At 42.7% G+C, this 23,396-nt stretch overlaps 1 protein-coding gene across 4 annotated transcripts in view; it reads left to right on the forward strand.

Moving 5' to 3' along the window:
- Positions 1–23,396, forward strand: part of MACROD2 (MACRO domain containing 2) — a 922,980-nt gene that overhangs the window by 882,193 nt on the left and 17,391 nt on the right. The window lies entirely within an intron of this gene.

Consider the following 23,396-nt stretch of genomic DNA (forward strand, 5'->3'; position numbering starts at 1 on the left):
CGCGCATGCAGCAGAGCAAAACAAGGAATTCATTCACTGCTTCCCATCGGCAAGGCTTTCCCTTGCTTTTTTTCATTCTTCGGGGTATAAGAACATGAAAAGCACACTTGGCGCTCATCTTGCTAGATGCTTCCCATTCTGGTGGGCACATACTCTGCCGTGTGATTTTTGGAAGCGTGCCACAAAGCAAGGTGGATCTGGACAAAAAGAGGTAAAAAAAAAAAATCAGCTGAAGTTCAGGCTGATAAAATAAGATACATTCCCCAAAGACAGACTCCTCTTAATGGAAAGAGATTACCTGGCATAAAACAGAGATTTAATATGTAACGTTATTTTATGTAACCCAAGTGCTACCTCATAAACTAATTCAGTTAAATAGTTTTCCAGCAGCATCCGCAGTACATTTGACATACGATGAAATGAGGTCGTTAATAGAGATTTAATTAGTAGTTAACTAAAACTAGTAATTCTAATAAAGAAACCAATATTTGGAGCAGGAACACGGAGTCTTGCTGAAGCAGTAGTTTTTTCTGGGAGTAAAGTATTTAAATCCTTAGGAATGCTTTTGCAAAGAAATGTAGAAGTTTCATTTTAAGTGTTGGACACTTCTGGGAATCCTACATTCAGCTCACTGTTTGTAACAGGCACATGGTTATATAAAAAATAACATATTGTGTAAATAATTCTCTAATTGTAAAGTAACTGCAAGTTAATAATTATATGGTCATTTGTAGAGCGCAGGGATGAATTTTGCTGTTCCAAATTAAAATGCAGACATGATTTTTATTGAAAATTCAGGTCAATCCTAACTGTGTTGTCCTAATTATGAACTCATTTTCCCAGCCAGATTGATACCAACTTAATTGCAAACCTGTGTTAGCAATATTGACAGTTTTCTTCACTGCAAACCCAGGTTAATAGAACCTCTTTGTTCATATACAGCTAAACAACATTTCCTCTCCTTTTTTTTTTTTTTTTAATTGCCTGTTCAAGTTGAGACTAATCACATCTCTTTATTATCAGTCATGTTAATGGTATCGGGTTTGTGCTTTATAACTGATGGTGAAAATAGAATTGATATAATCCTTAATTCAAATCCAGGTAAATGGTATTGCGCTACCTCAGTTGCAAATCCAGGTTATATAATACAAGCTCACTCTGATTGCAAATATCAAAGTCGTTACGTTAATTTCCTCCTAATAGAAATTATTTACATTTTATTTTATGCCTCATCAAAAGCGAGTTGGACAAAATGTACTTTCATTATTTGTACATTTCCTTCTCTTTAATACTTTAGTGTCCCCTACAGCTAGTCACTGTCATTTAGTTCTCAGTGGAGAGATTATATTTTACCATCTGTTCTACCTACTATTAAAATATGCAACATTAAGGAAACGAAGATAATGTCAGAAAAGGGTTGTTCTTGGCACTTTCCCTTTTCCTGCCCCTGATTTAAAAGGTTCAAGTGCTAAGTAAGTGAAAGGTTCTTTCCAAACATTTTGGAACGTGTTCCTACCTGGGGGCTCAGGTATTGCTCCTGTACAAGGTTCGTCTAATCCAAAGCTGGTTGAAGTTCATAGAAGGACTCTCATTGATTTAAGTGAGTTTTCGGCCAGTTCCTTGATAAGAGGAGATGATGTGTTGAGTCTACATGCAGGATAACAGAACTTGGGTAACTGCATAGATATTCTGTTTAGCTTCTTCCGAACATACTGTCTTTGGGTCAGGGAAAATAAATGGGTGCTTTTTCAGGGTTTTGAGAAGGGGAGGAAATTAAGGCTTTCCCTTGCTTTGTTTCATTCTTCTGTATAAGAACATGTAAAGCACACTTGGCGCTCATCTTGCTAGATGCTTCCCATTCTGGTGTGCACATACTCTGCCGTGTGATTTTTGGAAGCGTGCCACAAAGCAAGGTGGATCTGGACAAAAAGAGGTAAAAAAAAAAAATCAGCTGAAGTTCAGGCTGATAAAATAAGATACATTCCCCAAAGACAGACTCCTCTTAATGGAAAGAGATTACCTGGCATAAAACAGAGATTTAATATGTAATGTTATTTTATGTAACCCAAGTGCTACCTCATAAACTAATTCAGTTAAATAGTTTTCCAGCAGCATCCGCAGTACATTTGACATACGATGAAATGGCATATTTTTCTCTAAGAACACGTGATAAAAAGCTAACATGGGATTGCTACTCCCATTAAATAGAAATACACGGATCTTAAGTGGTTAAACTGCAAACTACCTGGTCTTTCTGTTCTACATCTGATACTTTTTTGGTGTTACCAAGCTCATCCTGGAGCAAAGGGCAGCACATAGCTGCCTCTCTCTCTCTCACCGGGAGCCATTAGATTAATGGGAGTCATCTGTGACCTGTGCTGTCCCCAGCACAGGTGGGGACACTGTGGAAGTCACTAAATGACCAACAAAGATCAAAGTCCCTTTTCCAACCTAAAGCTAGATTTCTGCTTAGTTACTGATTGTGGTTTTGAAGCGTGCTAGGAATTTTTTCAGTGATCTGGTTTTCTGTGGAAAAATGACTGTTTCTTTCTGGGTTTGAGATGTGTCTCAGTTTTTGCAAACGTTTGACAAACTGTAGGTAAGCTTCTGATCTAATTGTGCAAGTTTTACTACCAGCTCATCTATGAGTTTTGGGGGATTTTAGGGCTTGCAGGGTCCTTTCTGTATAGCTCATTTGACTTCACAGCTCCAGGGTCACGCCGTAGTGCCTATTACCAAGGAGTCACGGATCCTGGCACTTTCGAGGTTCTGGGGCGCCAGGAGCCCAGAGGAACGAAGAATCAAAGTCTTGGCAATCTCATTACTGTTTCCCATTGCCAGCAGTAAGAAACAGGCCAGATTACCCTGAAGAATTTAACAATGTAAAGCACTGTGTGTGTTTCATGAAAACCTGCTGTTGCTTTTTCCAAAATCAGTAATAAAATATAGCATGTGCCAATTTATTCCCTTTTTTCCTACCGTAACTTAAAGTTATATATTGCTAGGGAGCAACTGAAGAAAAAAGACAAACTAAGGTGCCTTTTTAATTTTTTTTCCAGCTACCATAATGCACTCATTCTAGTTCACAAAAGAATAATGAAAATCTGTGTTTCTTATAAGATTAGGGAATATTCTCAAATCCCTTTATTAAAAAGCAGAGTAAGTGGTGATCATTGACCTATTTGCTGACTAGGTAAGTGTACATGCTTTTAATAGCCCATTCGGCAGTCCCTTTATATGTATGCTTGGAAATAGTCCTGTCATGTTGTAATGACCATGCATTCAGCATTTAGTTGTAGTTTTAATCAGCACAGTTTTTCCACAACACAATTTGCAGCACACGGAAATAAAACTCACGTTTATTTGTGTGCATATGTAGCAATTTCCTCCTCGGAGCCTGCTCTCCCCTCTATTTTCTTATTTCCCACCTCTTTCTATCTCCCTTCATCAAGACATTAGATACGATGATTACCCATACTGATCACCTTTGGAAGTTGCTTAGCTCTTTGGAGGATAGGATTTCTGTCAGAGCACTGGAATATGAACAGAAGTAGCCGTTATTTCTCTGTTGCCTCTCTTCTGTATTTGGGCTAAAATATTTTGTTTTATTGTGCTGTTTAGAACATGATTCGAGCTTGACCTGGGATGTTTCGCCACCCAAGAAACAAATTTAGAGTGGTTGGGTAGCATCCTCCCTGGGCAAAGGACACATTTATTTTCCGTTTGACAAGTCCAGAAATGCAGAAGCAGGTTGTTGCTGAAGCACAATCAAGGAGCAAAATGCCATAATTAATGCCTATAAAAAGGATAGTAAAGTGTCCAGGGATTTAGCTTAAGAGCAGGACACAGCCCTTACAATGTGCAGTTGCATCTTAGCCTTGTTTAGGGAACTGTGTTAACCATCTTTTTTTCTGTATGAACCATGCAAAGTTAAGGCAGGCTTGGGAATGGCCTGGGGGAGGTTTCACAGTTTAAATCATTTGCAGTATACATGATTTCTTTTGCCGGTCTTCTGGTCAGTGCCTGTTTACTGTAAATTTGAATTCTGCCTAGTTTCTGTTCTAGCTAAGCCCAGTTTCTCTCAACAGTCTTTGTTACATGAATAGCTATGTAACTCTGTAGCCATCATTTCGTCCATTCTTCACTTAAACAGCTGGATTTTCAGGTCATTTAGCCATCTGTACTTTAGCAAGAGAGATAATTTTATGGCATAATCTTGGAGAGAATTAAATATTCCAAGACCTGGAGGAAAAGAGCTCTCCATTTGTTATAGTTTCAGTCTCAGGCATTTATAGGATTTTACATGCATTGGTACAGTCATAAATAATGTCAAAATAATGACTGACTTTGATACAACATTGTGGCTATAAAGAAACAAAATACTGCTTGAGAAAGATCTTTTCGGACAAATCTGACATCTTTATTCTTGAGTTATGGCAACTGTAACTATCTTTTATTTCTTAAACAAACTTCAGTTAAAAGTGGAGATGCATGAGACATTTCAGAAAAAAAGATATTTTAAAAATATTCCTTATATATCTTTAAAAAGATATTTTCTTTTTGTTTGGAAAGAAAAGAATACAAAGATATTTTGGAGTGTTGTGGCTTCTGAAGATCTAGTTTAAAGGCTCCAACTTCTTTTACTCAGTTGCCCAAAGAAGAAAGGAATAAATATCCTGAATCAGATACAGTGTGTTTGGTCTTTGATAACAACCCATTCTGAATGGATCAGATGACATTTTGGGGGCTGTTACAGAATAGTCTGGCCCTAAATATGAAATATATCTCTAAAAGCTGCTTCTGACTGGCACTGATATTTGGCAAAGAAAAAAAAGGTGCACCTTTAGGCCTTTTGCAGAATTGCTGGAAGTGCTGTGGAACCAGAAAATTGCAAATGGGTATTTAAACTCGCATGTCTAAAGCTCTAAGCTGCGCAGAGAGGTGGACTGTTGCAAAGCAAGTAGCTGGAAGTACTTGGAGGTATGCAGTAACAAGATTATCCCTGGAAGCCAAAATGTGCCTTTGTCCAGGGGATACCTTTAGGTTTTAAGAAGCCTCACTTTACATGCCTTTATTTGCTCGAGAACTTCATGAAACTCAAGTGAACTTTGCAGTTGCAATATGAGCCAGATGAGGAGCTTTTGCGACCAGATTTCTGCTTGCCAGCCTGCTGTGGTCAATCTGTGGTGGTCCAAGGGCTGTTTGGTCTATATCTCCCAGTGCAAAGCACTTTGCTCTTCTGAAGGCATCATAGCATCTGATGGCAGAGAAGTATATCCAGGTAATTTCTATGCCTTGTGGAAGTAGCAAAGGCCATAACTGTAGGCAGGGAGAAGAAACCTTTTAGCCCAGCAAAAGATTACTTTTGGAAGGGGAGGCGGCATTTTTTTCCAAGTTTGCAAACGGTATGTTGAATTTCATGAACGTACTTAAAATGTCCTGCATAGGTATGGAATTGGGGTAGCTCTGTTAAAAGCTGAAGACAGGTGAGGCTGACCTGCCTGTGAGTGACTCTGTGCAAGCATGTTCTGTGCTCCACTTGGATGTTGCAGCTTGTGGAAGAGGAGTAGGTTTTTTGGTCCCAGTGTCCGTGGTTATGTTTGTGATGGCTTTGTCAGTTCTGAACTGGGAGGTCTCCAGGCTCTTCTATCAGCAAAGGGTAGTTGCCATCAGCAATTGCTTCACTGATGGCAAAGGATCAGCAAGATTTTTAGGAGGGAGCGTCGCTTCTGTGGACCAGCTTTGCTGATCCATGTCCCCTTGCGGGCTGTCATGACCAGTGGTATGTACCAGCAGGACCATGGGGGTGATGAGGTTCGTTCATCTAAGCATGGGCTGGTGCAGAAGTCATACCACATCAGGCAGCGTACGCTGCCCAAAATGATGTTCCTCCTTGGCTCTGAGAGAGGCGGCAAATGGGATGCAGACCCCCTGCAGGCCTTCCCTAAGGGTGCTACTTGGGCCATGCTGAGCAGTACTGTGCATTGGCAAGACGGGGTGGTTATTACACTGTCAGTAGTCTGCTCCAGATATTGATTTCAATCTCCTGGGGGGAAAAAAAGTCATATTTTTTTCCTGCCACAGAAGGAATCGGTTTCTTTTCATTACTCTCCATATATCAGATTCTAGCCTGAATGTATGTAAAGAATAGGTGGTGCAAGATCAATTTTAAGTTTTAATTATTTTTCATCTCTTTCAATGACAAACGATATATTTTTTTCTGTGTGCTTTTCTAATACAAAGTAGAAAATGTGAGGAATTTTTCAGCTTAAACATTTTACCTGCTGTCACAGTCACTTTATGTTATCAGGCTTGATGGTAGGGTACAAGACAAAAAGCCAAAAGGAAAGAAAAAAAGAAACAAGAAAAGGGAATACTTTAACAATGATAGCATTTAAGGTTTATTGTGTGTATTTGATTGCTTTCTTCATTTCATTTTCAGTAAGCAGAATAGAAATACTATTATGAATTGGCAATTTTTATTTCATTTAAAAATATCATCTCTTTGTTCTTGCTGAAAGTGTTGACAATGCGGCCTTTGTTTAGTTTAATTAACTCATGTTACAGTACTGAACTGAAACAGACTCAGCATTAAATCAAATAAAATAATTTTTAGAACTCTTTTCCATATCCAGAAAATAAAAAGAAATTTAAAAAATTAAATCCTCTGTGAAGCTGGAGGAGAAACTGGATATTTTTAATGGAATATTTTGAAGTGCCATTTTCACTTTTATTTTCCATGGTAGGAATGCCAAAAAATACGAAGTCATGAAATCCCACCAAAAAGCAGATGCTATGAAGTCATTCTAAATCCTCATATGTTTATAATAGTATTACATGATGTGTTACATGTTTTGTACTTGTGAGCTACAAGGCTTGAAGAGCTTTAAGATACTGATAATGCCCTTTTAGCAAATTACATTTTCATTTTTATTTTCCATGGTAGGAATGCCAAAAAATACGAAGTCATGAAATCCCACCAAAAAGCAGATGCTATGAAGTCATTCTAAATCCTCATATGTTTATAATAGTATTACATGATGTGTTACATGTTTTGTACTTGTGAGCTACAAGGCTTGAAGAGCTTTAAGATACTGATAATGCCCTTTTAGCAAATTAAAACGGGAAAGATAATGGAATCCATATTTCATGTGGTGGTGTCCAAGTCTACTAGGCTTTGGTTTTAGCTCAAATCTCCAAAGAAGCAGCAGTGCCTTATGCAAACGAAACGCGTACCTCTTTGAAATAATCTCAAATGGCACCCAAGGAACAAGTGAAAGGAATATGGGAGAGACACTGACACCTTAGAAACTTTTTCCTGTAACATATTGAAAAAGTAGGGCTCACTGGCCAAGGACTGCACTGTTACAGATGGCATCATACTTAACAGTATCTCTGGAAATTAGCTTTAGCACCTCCAGAGAAATGGCACCATTTTAAAATATACTATACAGCTACAGAGGCGTCTGTTTGAACAGTGGGCTTAACTCCTGTTTGCGACAGTAGGAACTTCAGTCTTAAATTAGAATTAGGTCCAGCAAGACCGATGGAGTGTGGGGAGCTACACAAGGAAAGAATTTTATCCCTCGAGGACAAATTTTATGTTCTTGCACCCTGTGTGCTACAAAAAGAGGCTTCATTTTGTTATGCACTGATTAATTTTGGAATCTTACCTCCTTTCATAAAGTTTGTTTATGACGGGATATGCACAGATCCAACTGATTTGGCTTTGGGAATTTGGAATTCTGTGCTCCCCCTTGCTTTACGTTATGAATGGTGGTGTACAGCAAGCAGAACATGCCACGCTACCCAGGTTGTTACGCTATTTTATAGCTATTTCATAAATGCAAATGGCCAGATGCTTAGGGCAGCAGAGAAAGAAAACTGCACTTAGCCAGTGATTTTCATGAAATAGAGTGGAGTGCAGTCATAACTAAGTGTGGAAAAAAAACATAATAAGTCTTATGAGGAGCGTTTAAGCTTATGAGTCTTAAGAGGAGCGGCTGAGGGAACTGGGGTTGTTTAGCCTGGAGAAAAGGAGGCTGAGGGGAGACCTCATCGCTCTCTACAACTCCCTGAAAGGAGGTTGTAGCGAGGTGGGTGTCGGTCTCTTCTCCCAAGTAACAAGCGATAGGACGAGAGGAGATGTCCTCAAGTTGCGCCAGGGGAGGTTTAGATTGGACATGAGGAAAAATGTCTTTACTGAAAGAGTGGTGAAACATTGGAAGAGGCTGCCCAGGGAAGTGGTTGAGTCACCATCCCTGGAGGTATTTAAAAGACGTGCAGATGAGGCGCTTAGGGACATGGTTTAGTGGGCATGGTGGTGTTGGGTTGACGGTTGGACTCGATGATCCTAGAGGTCTCTTCCAACCTTAATGATTCTATGATAAGCAGTGGGATTGGGGGGGGATGATTTGGGAGAACTGTCTTTTATTTCAAGTACAGAACAGGAACGAAATCAAAGAAAGCAGTGTATGTCCTAGGATCAAAAGGTTCCTTCGGTTCTTTCGGGAGGGTGGGGGAAAGACATTGTCGCTTCTCTGTCAGTAGCTTTATTGCTGTAGTTGTGCCCAGTGGTGTGGGTGAGTATTTAACCTTGTTCTCATATGAGAAGGCTGGCATTTACTCACTCTGCATACTATCAGGTGGGTCAGGAGGCACATTTTTTGATTCAGCTCTGTTCTGTTTTCTCTTCTGCGCATCCCCACAGTGTTGGCTCTGCTGGGGAGGTACACCATGGCTTCATAGGTGCCCTTGCTCCTGGCGCTTGGAGAGGAAGGCCAGTGCTGTACAAGGAGGGACTGTTTGTTACACAGGGGAGGGGGAAGACGTAACAACTTCTAAAGTGGAGGTTGCCTTGATAGGGCATGACCCTGACTGAGATTAAATCTGCTTCTCACTACTGTAGAACCTGAGCAGGAAAAATCCCACCTGATCTCATTCAGATCTTTGAAGCATTGCCCTTTCCTCATACCTCTGGATCTTCTCTTCCTTTTTTCTGCCTGTTACCCATAATTTTTTGGCAGCAGATTTTCTGTCCCCTCGCCTTTTCCTAATGCAGTTGACAGGCGAGTGTTCTCTCGAGCAGATCTTGCCATCTGGAACAGTTTTCCTCCGCTTGGTTAGCTTTCATCACGTTTCACCTCCAGATGAGCGTGCGAGGTCACCACCAGTATACCTGGCCCATAGCGTTAGCCCAACAGCCCAAGCTGACCCTGTCTCTAGTCACTGTGAATTATCTGCCAGGGAGGAAGCTAGCATTTAATCTCGCCTCCTACATCTCTGTGGCTGCACCTGTATCTTAATCATGCAGTAGTGGTATCTCAACATATTGGTGCAGGAGCGCAGCTCTTTGGGACTTCCTGTGATTTAACAAAAAGTTCAATATCTCCCTTTTGGAATCTTGCATGAGCTCTGGAGGTCCTTTCCTGGAGCACTCCCGTGTGCTGTGAATGTGTTCATAGCTGCAATTAAACCAGTCCAGCAAAGCAGGTGCTCTGGACGATTCACTTTGTGTTGCAGCTATAGACAGTCTATGGGTACAAACACTTGGTTTTGTCTGAGAGATCCAAGAGAAATATGAAGAGTATGGAGTGGCATTGTCTCTTCCTTACCCTTATACCTGCTGGGATGCCCGTAGTGTAATTGTTCATACCTGATTAACAGTGTTCTTTGCTCAAACAGTTATTAAGGATTTTTCTCCCACATTCAGAATTTACTTGTGACTTCTGTCCTGAGTTTTAAAATCCATAGCTTTCCACAGCCGGCAAATTTCAACCACAAAACACCCTTCATCATTGTTTCACTGGTGCAGGATCTTTACCCTGAAATGTTGGGACACGTAAGCCTTTTGTCGTATTATTTCCCTTTGTGGATGTGCAGCTTTGGTTGTTCCCCGATCACTAGTGTGAAGGGCATAGCTCTGCCAGTAATCGTAGCTACTGCAGAGGCCAAAAATGCCTTTATTCCATTTACAGCATCCGGTCAAAAAACACTCCATACCTACGTTACTTGACAGCCCTTGAAAGACGGCATGTTTACACATTCAGCATTTTCTCTGTGGAGGAAATAAGCAGTCACTTACAGGCTATACCATTCTTACCTGGATAGAAAATCAGTTAAACTGTGTTCTTGATTCTGAAAAGAAAAAGTCAATATTCTCCATTGCCCCCTGGTTATAGCTAACAATGGTATATAGTTAGGGGGTCAGGGCGGCAAAGTCACTGTCTCAGTGGCTGGAAAAAATTGAGATTCCCAATTTGTGGCCAAATGCTATCATGGTTACAAGGTGTTTCATCAGTTAAAACGCATTCGCTGGATGTGTTTGTATGATCTGTCAGCCTGAAGCGTAGCACAAAAGCATCAAATGAGCACAAATGGAGATACCTCAGGTGCTTCAAAATAAGATGTCACTGTGCTGAAAAATCAGTACCTAACTCCAGCAGCTCGATTCAAGGAAATTAAATTGGCTGATTCTTCCAGCTGTCCAGGCAACAGGGAAGATTAGCAGAAAAGCTTGCAGACTGAACAGGGACGTAGTCAGCAGGGCTATGTCTTAGCATCTCCCCCCTCTCTGGGGTGCCGGTACCCAAGCGTGGCGCCTCTGTCAGCCCAGGATCCGGATGGTCCGGAGAGGGTGGAAAACCGAGCAGGACTTGCTGTTTCGACTGTATAGCAGCTACACTGCCTTTTGTTTTGCTTATTCCTGAGTGTTGAAAGGGCTCCACCGGTCACACATTTTTGTTGGTGGTAGCCCAACATGCATGGAAGAGATGGGAAGGAGCTTTCCCTCACGGCTGCCTTGCATGGGATGTCTAGGACGTGAGGGTAAGGATTTGACCCCTTCCAGCACGGAGGGGGACTTGAACTCGAATTTATTTCCAGTGTGCTCTGATCAGCAGGGTATGAGGCCAATGATAAGCACTGACACAGCCCCTCTACCTTAGGTTTGGGTGCTCATGGCTGCTACAATCACGTCTCAGTTCAGTTGCTGGCCCTGGCTCTTACTATCTCATCTTGTGTGTTCACCAAGTCTTGGCCTGGTCCCTACCAGCACACCCAGTCCTTCCTTTGGATATCAGGAGCTCCTCTCTGGTGGTTGCACTGGTCTACAAATCTGGACTTCCAAAAGAGACCAGAGTTGTGCTCTCATTTTCTGGGGCCTTCTCCTTGGGACAGCACTTATTTTACAGTTCCTCTTACAGGAGTGTAGCTAACAACTCCCACACTGGTCCTGGAGTGGCAAAACTGGCATCCTCTGTGGTTTTGTTTGCCTTATCTCTCTGTCTTCCAAGGTATTAACTGTCCAGTGTGTAGTAAGTACAGCTATTGTGGTCACTTTATACAATTGTTGATTTTTTTAACGCCTGTCTCATGATAAATCTGCTTGCACATACAAACCTGGGTCTTGAACTGCATGGTCCGCACCAGGTGACTCAGTAACCACGCGGTGGTACTGCAGCCCCCCACAGCATCAAGGGCCAGCTGGAACACAGCTGCTTTTCAGGTAAGTGTCCAAAAGTTTGGATGCTTTTTTAGCTTGGTTTTGAATCTCCTGGCCCTGCAACATGGGCAAGTTTGCTTAAAAAAGAAAAGAAAGAAAAAGGAAAAAGGCCTTAAACAATATTTCTAATATTGCCTGCTTCTAGCATTGTGTAGGATGTGGAGGGGAATAGATTTTCTGGATGCAGTTCTGCTTGCAGATCCAGCTGGCTCTTGAAGTGCGTGAGCATGAAAAGCAGATGATAAGAAATACATATATATCCGGTATCTATCTAAAGGAACCCAAGTTATCTTAGAAACTGAGATATATACAGAGATCACAGAATCTGCTTGTGAAAATGTGCTCTCTCTGGCATTAAATGCAGCCAATGTTTAACAGTACTGAATTAAAAGTGTGATAGTTTAAGACACAGGAACTCTTTCCAAATGAACCTTCAAGGGGAGTGTAGTGGGGAGAAATTCACATTGAGATTTGGCCAAAGAAGAGGGTTAATGCCATTTGTTCTTATCACAACTGCTACGGGATATTTAACGACCACAGGTAGTCAGGGCCTGGGTTTTATATCTGATCCTGGAGACAGCAGCACAGTGCAACGCGTTAGATCGCCGGTACCGCTTCCTTCTTTTAATGAGGTCTCCCATCCAAGGATGGATATAGCCTGCTCTTGCGCAGCTTGCGAATCTGACTGGATCACAGCGTACAGCCAAAATAATTGGAGAAGAATCTGCCTGTGGGAGGGAAGGAAATCAGCTGCACGTATTCACATCCCGAAGCAAGAGTTATCATAGCGCTGCTATGCTTTTTGGCAGGGGTTTGGTCACAGCTTCTGGTGTCAAAACCAGCTTGCTCTTTGCTAGCCTGCACCTGTAGTCAGCTGTAGCCATATCCAGCTGATTTGAGAGGAGAAGGCAGGGGAGGGCTCCTCGTTTGGATCGCACTGGCACGTTCGCAGCTCATGGCTGACAAAGCCATTTAGCGCAAAGATAGCTCAGATTTTGCTCCGGTGTGCGAAGTTTGCTCTCTGAATGCTGTGATTTTCTCTAGCCGGTCTTAGAGATGGGAAAACACAGATGAGCCTTAACCAGGCCTGAAGAGGCTGGAGCACATCAGCTGCTTGCCATATTGATGAAACACCTGGGGCATTCATTTTGAAACCTAAATGCAGGCTGTTCACCTGTATTGCCAAGTACAACAGAAGCTTCCTTCTGGCTGGCAGGGTGGTATTAATTTAAAGAGAGCACCATCTGCAGGGCCTTGGAGAACAGCAATTGGAGGAGAGAGGTAGAGAGGTCGCCGGAAAAAGTCTTGTTCTGATCCGGGGGCCTCACCGCCCCCATCTATTACCTATCATTTCTAATTAGCGGATGTATCTTGGGGAAAGCTGCTCCGATTCGCTTTCTTGCAGATGCTTTTCTTGCTGAGAGCTGTTGTTTTTGCTGCGCCTCCTAAGCTTGTTTTGTGGGCTTTCACAGGCATTTGGAGCGGCAATGGTCTCAGTGACCCAGTAATTAAAGGAGTCCTGTACCTCCTCACTGCGGAGAGCTGCCCCTTTGTCCTTCCTTTTTCTTCTCTCTGCAAAACCACTACCAGATGGTCAGAGATGTTTCATACTTTCAAAAGCTTCGTGTTTTTCTCATCTCATCAAGCATGTCTCAGCCATGCTTAATTAGCTTAAGGCTTTTCAGCCCCTCTCCCTCCCCCCCCACACCCCCGATTCACCCCCCTGGAGATCAGTTAAGGACCTGAGCAATTTCAGTAAAGAGCTTGGAAAGCAAATCCTTAGAGGCTAGGCATAGCTGCAGGAGAATGTAATGTTGTTTAGTGTTGGGGACCAGTCGTTTGTTCTTTCTTCTCTCCCTTTCTTCTGTCTGTCTGTCTGTCCATCCTTCTGTCCATCTTTCCTTTCCCATTGTTATCTCTCAGACTATTCAGGGGTGCCCCTTGGTTCTTGGCAGTGTTTGGCAGCGTCTGATGGCTGGTGGTACTCAGAGGAGGGCTGTCGCCCTTAGGCCAGCACCAGAGTACTGTTGCTTTTAACCTGTTTTAATCTGTTTATGTCCCCCTGAATAAAAAATGGCAAACATAATTGGCTAACCAGTGCTAGGAGCCTGTTGGGTTCGGGTATTTTGGTTTAGGGTTTTTTTGTTTGTTTGTTTGCTTAATTCCCAGACTTGTTTGAAACTAGCTTGTGAGCTTTATTTACAGATCAGAGCAGTTGAGATGAAAGCTTGGTTAATTATCCGAAAAATAAATTTGCATCTTGCTTTGTATTTGACATTGAACAGCATTGTTTCTGCATTGTCACATGCACACTTTTATTATTAATCCCCGAGCTTTAGCTGTACAACTGCAAATGAGATTTTTTAAAAAACCAAAGCAACTCTTTGCCTTCTTCCCTCCCTCCCTATAAAGCATGAGAGCAAGCTGTTTAAGCATGTGAAGCACAGATTTTGTGTGGGATGTCGGATACCTCAGAGGTACCTGTGGACATTTGCCACATAATTGAATTCAGTGGCTTGTGTTTCACGTTTACAGGCAAATGAGAGCAGCCATCAGGTGTTTGCATCACTAGAATTAAATACCTACTAATTTAGCCATTCTGGAGATAAATATTTAGATATAATTAAAATGGCTAGCTGTAAATACCTGAAAGTGTCCGTGGATGACGGAAAAATGTGGGAGGGGGTTTCTTCACAAACGCAGAGGACGTGACCTCAATTACTGCCTCCTCACTGAGAGCTGCCCCTTTGTCCTTCCTTTTTCTTCTCTCTGCAAAACCACTACCAGATGGTCAGAGATTTTTCACCCTTTCAAAAGCTTCGTGTTTTTCTCATCTCATCAAGCATGTCTCAGCCATGCTTAATTAGCTTAAGGCTTTTCAGCCCCTCTCCCTCCCCCCCACACCCCCGATTCACCCCCCTGGAGATCAGTTAAGGACCTGAGCAATTTCAGTAAAGAGCTTGGAAAGCAAATCCTTAGAGGCTAGGCATAGCTGCAGGAGAATGTAATGTTGTTTAGTGTTGGGGACCAGTCGTTTGTTCTTTCTTCTCTCCCTTTCTTCTGTCTGTCTGTCCTCCCATCCATCCTTCTGTCCATCTTTCCTTTCCCATTGTTATCTCTCAGACTATTCAGGGGTGCCCCTTGGTTCTTGGCAGTGTTTGGCAGCGTCTGATGGCTGGTGGTACTCAGAGGAGGGCTGTCGCCCTTAGGCCAGCACCAGAGTACTGTTGCTTTTAACCTGTTTTAATCTGTTTATGTCCCCCTGAATAAAAAATGGCAAACATAATTGGCTAACCAGTGCTAGGAGCCTGTTGGGTTGGGGTATTTTGGTTTAGGGTTTTTTTGTTTGTTTGTTTGCTTAATTCCCAGACTTGTTTGAAACTAGCTTGTGAGCTTTATTTACAGATCAGAGCAGTTGAGATGAAAGCTTGGTTAATTATCCGAAAAATAAATTTGCATCTTGCTTTGTATTTGACATTGAACAGCATTGTTTCTGCATTGTCACATGCACACTTTTATTATTAATCCCCGAGCTTTAGCTGTACAACTGCAAATGAGATTTTTTAAAAAACCAAAGCAACTCTTTGCCTTCTTCCCTCCCTCCCTATAAAGCATGAGAGCAAGCTGTTTAAGCATGTGAAGCACAGATTTTGTGTGGGATGTCGGATACCTCAGAGGTACCTGTGGACATTTGCCACATAATTGAATTCAGTGGCTTGTGTTTCACGTTTACAGGCAAATGAGAGCAGCCATCAGGTGTTTGCATCACTAGAATTAAATACCTACTAATTTAGCCATTCTGGAGATAAATATTTAGATATAATTAAAATGGCTAGCTGTAAATACCTGAAAGTGTCCATGGATGACGGAAAAATGTGGGAGGGGGTTTCTTCACAAACGCAGAGGACGTGACCTCAATTACTGCAGTTTTCTCCCCAACGCTCCCCTTCATGGTATATATAAAGTCGATGTTGCTGGGTGCACAGTGCCCAGAGGAGAGCAGCGCTTTATATAAGGCTAGATCAAAATGCTGTTCTTACGCTATTCCAATTCTTGGTATTTTTTAAGCCATCGAGGGAAATAAAATGCCAAAGAGTGTGTCTAAATGAATGCACGATGTAGTTTTGTGTCACGGGGAAGGCCTGTAACATTGCTACCTTCATTTGAGTAACGCAGGCTGTTGTTAAACAAAGAGGAGCGCAGCTCCCGGGCGTATTGACATTGCTGTTTACAGACCATGTGGTAATCTTTGAAGTGCTAACTGGCTTTTTTAAAGAGAGATGCTGCGTTTTTCTTTTATATTTGTTTTCCACAAAAAGGAATGTTAGTATTTTTATGATGGCTGGCGCTTAGTGGAGCTCCTCTGTGTACAGATAACAAATGAGTTATGCGACCTGACATTCTACTTGGGAATGTGCTCAGAACGAAGCAAGCCAGTGGCATTTCAAAGTCTGCTTTTAAAGTAGCTGGTTATATACTTTGTTTATCACGATTGCTAGGGAAATGCCATTTCTCTGGTATTTTGCACCTTCTTTTAATTGAGTTGGGTGTGGAAGAGTCTTTAGGCAAAGACCCCAGGACCCAGAGGACGAGTATGCAGACTGAAATTGCACCACTTGAAGTTGCTCGGTGCTTTACTGTATCCCCATCCTGTCTGATAGCTTGAAGCAGTCAGGCCTGCTGCAGGCTTTGGAAATGAAGTGAGCTCTAACCCTTCGAGAGCAACTGCGGCACGTACAAATTGCCGGGCACACTTCACAATTACTGCGTTGCTTGTCCTCTTGCTGTGTTGCTGCTGGGAGTTGCTGAGGAGGCATTGCCTGGAGCAGCAGGGGCTCCCCAGTCACTCACTGAGCAGCCCTGCTGCTGGTTATGTGTCTCCTCACGTGGGGAATAGATCAGAGCTGGGAGGATATGTCCGTAGAGAAGCTGGATGAAGTGACAGGAGGCTGGTCCACCCTTGGCTGTGCTCAGCCAGGGTGGCTGAGGACACCGGAGAGGCTGCTACCCAGCAGCCCCCAAAGCCTTCATGACAAGGTTTGTGCAAGTTCTCTGTTTCTGCAAAATACTTTGTCTTTCATCCAACACTATATGTCACCAGGAATTTTGTTTTGGCAAGAAGGCAACTCTTTTTCCACATTTCACCGGTAGTTTCTGGAGACTTCACAGTTTTGTTGCTATAAACAGTCATGCACTGAAACTGATTGGCCCACTAGCAGCCCTCAAAAGGCTGTTTGAAATAAAACTAGCTAAGGATAGAAAACCACCTTTCCCCAGGCCTGATATTCAAATCACTTCTGCGCTGCCCTCGGGAGGTTATAAGCTTTGGTTATAAGCTCTGCTCTATCAGCGGAGAGCCGGCTGCGCATGACCACAATGGCAGAACTCCAAGGACTGAACTTTAATGATGAATGTCACAAAACACTGCTACATGGGCTCACTCTGGGGAAAGTAATTCTGTGTTCAGTACATGATCTATGTCACCTGGAGTCCTTATCGTTTCTTTCAGCTATTTGCAGAGTTCTTTCGTGTTTGGGCTGCGGAAGGAGCTACATTAATTCAGAGTTAGTAAACCTGAGGACAGGCAGAAATACAATGAATCTGAACTTTTAAGCTTGCTATAGCAACTGCGCCATGAGAGAGAAGAGTTGGTAAACTGAACTTAGCGAGCTTTAATTTGGGTCTATTTTCATTATACTTTCTATCATACCGTAATTGGTGCAAGTCGTCTCTTGGGTTATGAATTACTACTGTGTTAAGGAAATGAAACTTAAGTGAAGAATTTTGCTGACGGGGAACATGCAGAAGGATAAGCAGGATCTTTTTAACCATTAGTATTGTTACTGTCATCATTAATCATTACTGCCATATAGCCATGCAACACAGTTCCTAAACTTGAACTGGTAATACCGTGCAAGGTGTTGTACACGGTTGTCTCTATCCAGGGAGTGCACAGCCTAAATTTCATGGCTTTGCATGCTTATCAGCCTACTTGGAGCATCCGTTTCATGGATTTCCAACACGGTTGTACTGCTGTCTTATACATGTATCATCTGTGACCAGCAGGCTTCCTCCAGCTCCTGCTGGTTAAAGAATAGCTCACTTAGCTCTGCCAGAAATACTTGTTGCATGAATGACCAATAGACACGCTCATAGGTGCTTCCTGCTAGCTAGTCAGAAGCACTTCCCCCTTGTTCCTCCCTCCAAGAAAATTTTTTACAAAATCAAAAAATACTCATTTCCTTTTAAATTTGGGAGGTTTTTTACTTTTTTAAATTTTTTTTAACAGAAATCCGATAGCTTCAGTTCATAGTTTTGGCAAGAGCCAGCAACATTTCTCTGGAAGTCTTGGGCTTCTCAGGCTACGTTTGTATGACTCCCTGAAAACATGACGTCTCCCATAAAACTATCTGTTCTTTTAAAAAAAAAAAAAAAAGAAATTTGATTCAGGAAAAGGTTTGTTAGAAATATTTCGATCAACTCCACATGTGCCTTTCCAGTCGGTTCCCTGTGCAGCAGGACCACCCGCTGCCTCCGGGATGCAGTAGCTGTAGTGGCTTTGGCGCAGTGTCGGGGCTGCTGCCGACTACCCAGCTAGTCTCCAGCCTGAGCCAGGCGCTTTCGCAAGCTTTGATGGTGGGAGGCAAAGCAGCCAAAACCTCTGCGAGGTGCTGCACGACATGGCATGACATGGAGACTTTCCCTCTCCTCCTCCTTCCCCATGCTTGAGGTACATTTGAGGCTTAGGTAAGATTTTGTTTTATTCAGCTGTTGCATTTTTGCAAGACCGTATTCCTTGAACAAACCTAAAACCTGTGGCTATCATGTAAATGCAGCCTAGCCTCCATCGTGTAAATTCCTCGTCAGCTTGTACCACACAATGCTTAAGTCCAAGTTAGCTTTGCACAGTACTCCCAAATTTCAGCAGGATTTATCAGGCTGAGGATCAGTGGTAGTCTGTGCTTAAGACCCTCGTAAGATTTTCAATTGGGGCTCGGCATTATCACAGATACTCAATGTGAACTGAAACAACCCATTAAGGCACAAGGCTTATTTCTCCCCCACCACCCCAAATAATCTCTATACCTGATAACTGAAAGGCCACAGACTTTTAACTTAAAGCACATCTCATGTAGGGACCTCTTTTAGGTGCTTACCTCAGAATAACAGGGCAGCTAAGTAGGCAAGATATTTATCTAGATTTGCTGTGAACTATAAACTCTCTGGGCAAAGACCACCTATTTTCTGTGTAACAGGCCCTCCCCTTTTAGGGTCTGCAATATTTAAAATAGATTCTATGTGAAAAGAGCCATGCAAGGTGTTTATTTTATTTCCTTGCTCTCCTTATATACATAAGAAACATCCTGTGCACAGCTGTGAAAAGAAGTTGAGTCTCCTCAGACTGTCAGATTGATGGTTTTTAGTGCGCTGAAGTGTAGTGAAAAATGGAAACTATAAAACAATATAATGTGAATTGTCTAGACCTTTAAACCTATTCAGGAAATCAAGAGAGAGAGATATATTTAAAGAAACTCAATAAACCTTGTTTTTAAGATTGTGAAATTTGCTATTGACAGGGCCGAACGTCAGCATGGTTCAAGGCCAGTGACTTAATTCTAGGTGACACCCTTCCTAATCCTTTATGGCTGAATCCTTCAGTTTTATCTGTGACTCTGGGAAAATGTCTGTCAAGGCTGAAGTCACTTGCACCAGGGGATTAGCAATTTTTGCATTCTTTTGAAAACTTCGGTAATTCCCATGAAAGTAACAGACACCGAGGCGTTTGTGGAGACTGTGGGCAGTGGCAATCCTTACACCGGCGTACAAATTCTTTCAGACCTGGACCATGAGAAACAGTGCACATCTGTAGCCTCTGATTCTGACTCTAGTGCTATATGCTGGCAAAAGCTCTGTGTTGTCCTCCAGCTGTGGGTACTCCAGGGGAGAAGAGGGGAGATGTTGCTGCTGGTTGACCCAAGGGTGGAACCACTATATCAATTTCTTTTTTTTCTTTTTTTCCCCCAAGCCCAGAATAATTGAAAGCTTTGGGCATCTGCAAGTTCATAAGCTAAGAAGCTCTTCATTATGAATAAATCATAAAACGTGGTCCAAATCCAGCAATCTGAAGGAGTTTAGCTGGAGGAAATGCTTTTAATGTGTACATGTCATCGTCCTTTAGCAGGACAAAAGTCTGCTGCTATCAACTGCTAATACAGTTATTCTCTTCTGGCTTAATTGGTAGAGGTCTTGACTTTGGTGCTAAGATCCCAAGTATAAGCCTTTATGTTTTCTGGCACCCCATAGCAGGGGGATGGCATTACGGGAAGGGCTAAGTACTGCAGCGTGCCAGCCTGGATTTCAGTACTTTTATATGGCATGTGGCATTTCTGAGTATCCCACAGCACTGGCTGCTGTATTCTGGCTGACCTTCAGGACACCTCATTGTAAGGAACCCATGTTAGCCGTCAATTATTAAGAGAATTTTGGGAGATGTTACAGACTTGCTCAATAGCTTCAAGGAAAATTGTAGTTATCTTGTTAGACTCAAGAGTCTGCCAGTTTTCATGATAGACACCGGTTTTATTAGCAGTTCTACAAGTTCTGTTGTGGGAAAAAGAAGGCAAAAGCCGTATTTTTAGTTATAATATCACTGAGCTTTCTAAGCCACGGGTTAGAGAGGTGGTGTCATCCTTAGTGCGGTGAGAATTGTCATTGAATTTTTAGTCCGTGTTTAGGATGCCAAATAGATGCCCTGATTTTCAAAAATGCTGAGCACATCCCAAACACCTTATGAAGTTGAGACCCTTTGAAGCCAGCTGTAGCTGCTGGGTGCTTGGAGCTTTTGAAAATCAGGATCTAAACTCCATTTTAAAGAGCTCGTAATGTTAGTCATCTATTTTTGAAAAAACTGACCTATGTCTGCTGGCATCTAGAACAACTTCTTTGTTAAAAGAGTGTTTGATGGAGAGAGGGGATACGATCTCCAGTGCTAAAGGGAAAAATCCTGGTCTTTTTGAAAGCATATTCTCTGATAAGAAACATACTGAGACAAAACTGAAAGTTTCCTCGTCCCCCCCCTCCTTTTTTTCTTAAAGACTTTTGTTCAGACTCTGTGTTATGTGGTTTGTATTTTTCGCCTCCAGTTTCTATTTGGTGCCTCGAGATAAAACAGGACTTTGACGAATCTTCAATAATTTGGAGTGAAGGCAAGATGGTTGAGGAAAAAATGTACCTAAGCTTTCCAAATGAGTTGTTCCAATTTTTACCCAATGTAACAGTAATGGTCTAGTCATAAGCCAGCCTTGGTCTAACTTGCTATTTGAATTTACTTTCTTTTGATACAAAAAAGTCTCTGATATGTGTGAAACCTAGAGTAAACTTCTGACCCCTTGTTCTCCTGCTTATAAAGTTGCCGGAGTGACCAGTTAACAGCAGGATGGACCTCTTCAAACAGTGAGAACGAGCTCGTATAAGGGGAAGTGTTATTAGGAATAAAGCTGTTCGGGAGACAAAAAAGCCCCCAGTACTTGCCCCCTCCACCTAGGCTGAGCTGCAAATCTAGTAAATCACTGGACCTGGGTGTCAGCATTAGTAGATGTCAGTGTTGATGAACCTGACTGAGGACTTCTCTGGAGTGATTTACTGTGCCTTTAATGCACGTTGCTGGCTTTTTGCATGCCCACGACTAGTGAGTCCTTGTGTAGGGTCCTGAGGAAGAAAAGCTTGTCTCTCTTAAGTCTCCTGCAATCAGTAAGCTGTTCTTGGGGGTGTCTGCTACCTATTTTTTAGGTAACTCACAAGAAACAAAGTGGCCTTCCTCTTGTGGTTATCGCGCTCTCCCACTGTGCTCAGGGTCTTTTCCCAGGCTTTTTCCCAGACTACAAACTGGAGCCATCTCCATAGCTAGAGACTAAGTCAGGGGCAGCACAGGGAGCGAGAGTCGCTAAAATCAAGAAAAGGGGGAGGGAACAAACAAGCAAACAAAAAAACCCATCCAAAACCCCCCTGAATGTTAGGTTACTAGAGAAAGAGAAAGAAATGTTCAGCTTAAAGCAAATAAGCCAGATCCCTGTTTTACAAAGCTGAGGTCAGTTGGGAAGTACTCTAGAGCTATTTGGAGTGGGCAGGGTTATGGTTGTTAGTATTATTTGCATTATGTTATCTAAATGTAAGTTCCTGTCTCTGATGTAACAACCTAGTTAGACCCGAGAATTTGTGAACCAAACAAAGGATGAAATGTGAAAAAGTTGAGAAGAAAAATCTGCAGCTCTGTCTTTGTGTAATTCTTGCTGAGAGCTGATATAAATGGAAGACAAATCAAAGGCAACAATAGTGCCGCACTTTTTATCTCACACCCTGTGATGCGTATTAGCGTTGTTTCCCATTGTGAACCAGAAAGAACATCTACAATTTTAGAAAACACTGCATAATGGCTCTCTGCAAGGAAAAGAAGCAAGCGTATGACTGCCAGTACTGATACTTGCTTTTTCCTGGCCAGCAAAATTGCTTTTCTGGAAGCTCTGTTGTGGGCAAAATTTTTGTACCCCACACTGTGGATTTTGAATTTGGCCTTAAAATTTTCTCCAAGAAATAGAGCAAATAAACCTCACTGATTTGGTAATCTAAATCCAGACTTTAGCCTTGCCAGGAAATACTGACCAAGCCAATCATCATGTGGCGGTACGCTCCTAAGGTGCAGATGATAACACCCAGGCTAGTGGATAAATTTTTTCTAAAAGCAACCCACAGGACTCATCTTTTCCATTGTGCTTTTCAGTGTTTTGGAAATACTCCTGGCTTCATGGGGGGAGGGTGAGTGTCAGGAGGATGGGTCGGTATTTCAGGTGTTAAACACCAGCTACGCTATCGCTGTCTGGCTCTGCACCTCCCTTACTCCCCAAAATGTCAGTGGTAAAAGCTGACTTTTAAGACATGCCACTGAAATGCGTGGAAGAGCGTGATTGCCACCACGGAGCTGAAACGCCGGTGGTAGTAGCTAGGTTGTTCTTTTAGGCTTGTCTCGGTTTGGGAGTAGGCGGCATGCGATTCCCTCTGGCAGCGCTATGATTTAGGGATTTTGGTCCTCTCATGGCTTATTTCTGTGTGCTCTGTGTTGAGAGGAGGATGTGGTTATTGCCTGCTGGCATAGGGCAGCCGGAGGTTAGACCACCCCTTGCTCTGATGTAGTTGTGCTGTTTCCTGGGGAAACATCTTACTCCATGTCGTCGTCATAAAATATTGTTCTTACATTGTTCCAGTTAACAGTAGAAATTAGAAATGGCATCCATGCTTAGTAATATAGCACTTGCAATATGTTTGCTTTCCTCCCCATTCCTTTGAGGCTGGCTGGTGTTGGCTCACTCACTGCTATAGAGGAGGATGCCAGGCTTTCACCAGAGAAATGGGGGCAGCAATCAGCATTAATGACATACTCTGACAGCGAAAGCCACACGAATCTCCAGAAGCCAGATTTCAGTGATGGCTTCTTTCCACGGGGTGCAAGGCACTTCCTGAGCAGAATGGGGAGCATCGCCTTGGGTAATACATCCAGCACTCGGCTGTTCCCTTCTTTACAGAGGGAAGACAACCCCCAGCCATTTATTTGGGCTGGAAAGCGCTACAGGCTTGGGGAAAAGTGGCTGGAAAGCTGCCTGGCGGAAAGGGACCTGGGGGTGCGGGCTGACAGCCGGCTGAACATGAGCCAGCAGTGTGCCCAGGGGGCCAAGAAGGCCAATGGCATCCTGGCCTGTATCAGGAATAGTGTGGCCAGCAGGAGTAGGGAAGTGATCGTGCCCCTGTACTCGGCCCTGGTGAGGCCGCACCTCGAATACTGTGTTCGGTTTTGGGCCCCTCACTACAAGAAGGACGTCAAGGTGCTGGAGCGTGTCCAGAG

The sequence above is a fragment of the Aptenodytes forsteri genome, unplaced genomic scaffold (assembly GCF_000699145.1).
Source record: "Aptenodytes forsteri isolate BGI_AS27 unplaced genomic scaffold, ASM69914v1 Scaffold5, whole genome shotgun sequence".
Classification (NCBI taxonomy): domain Eukaryota; kingdom Metazoa; phylum Chordata; class Aves; order Sphenisciformes; family Spheniscidae; genus Aptenodytes; species Aptenodytes forsteri.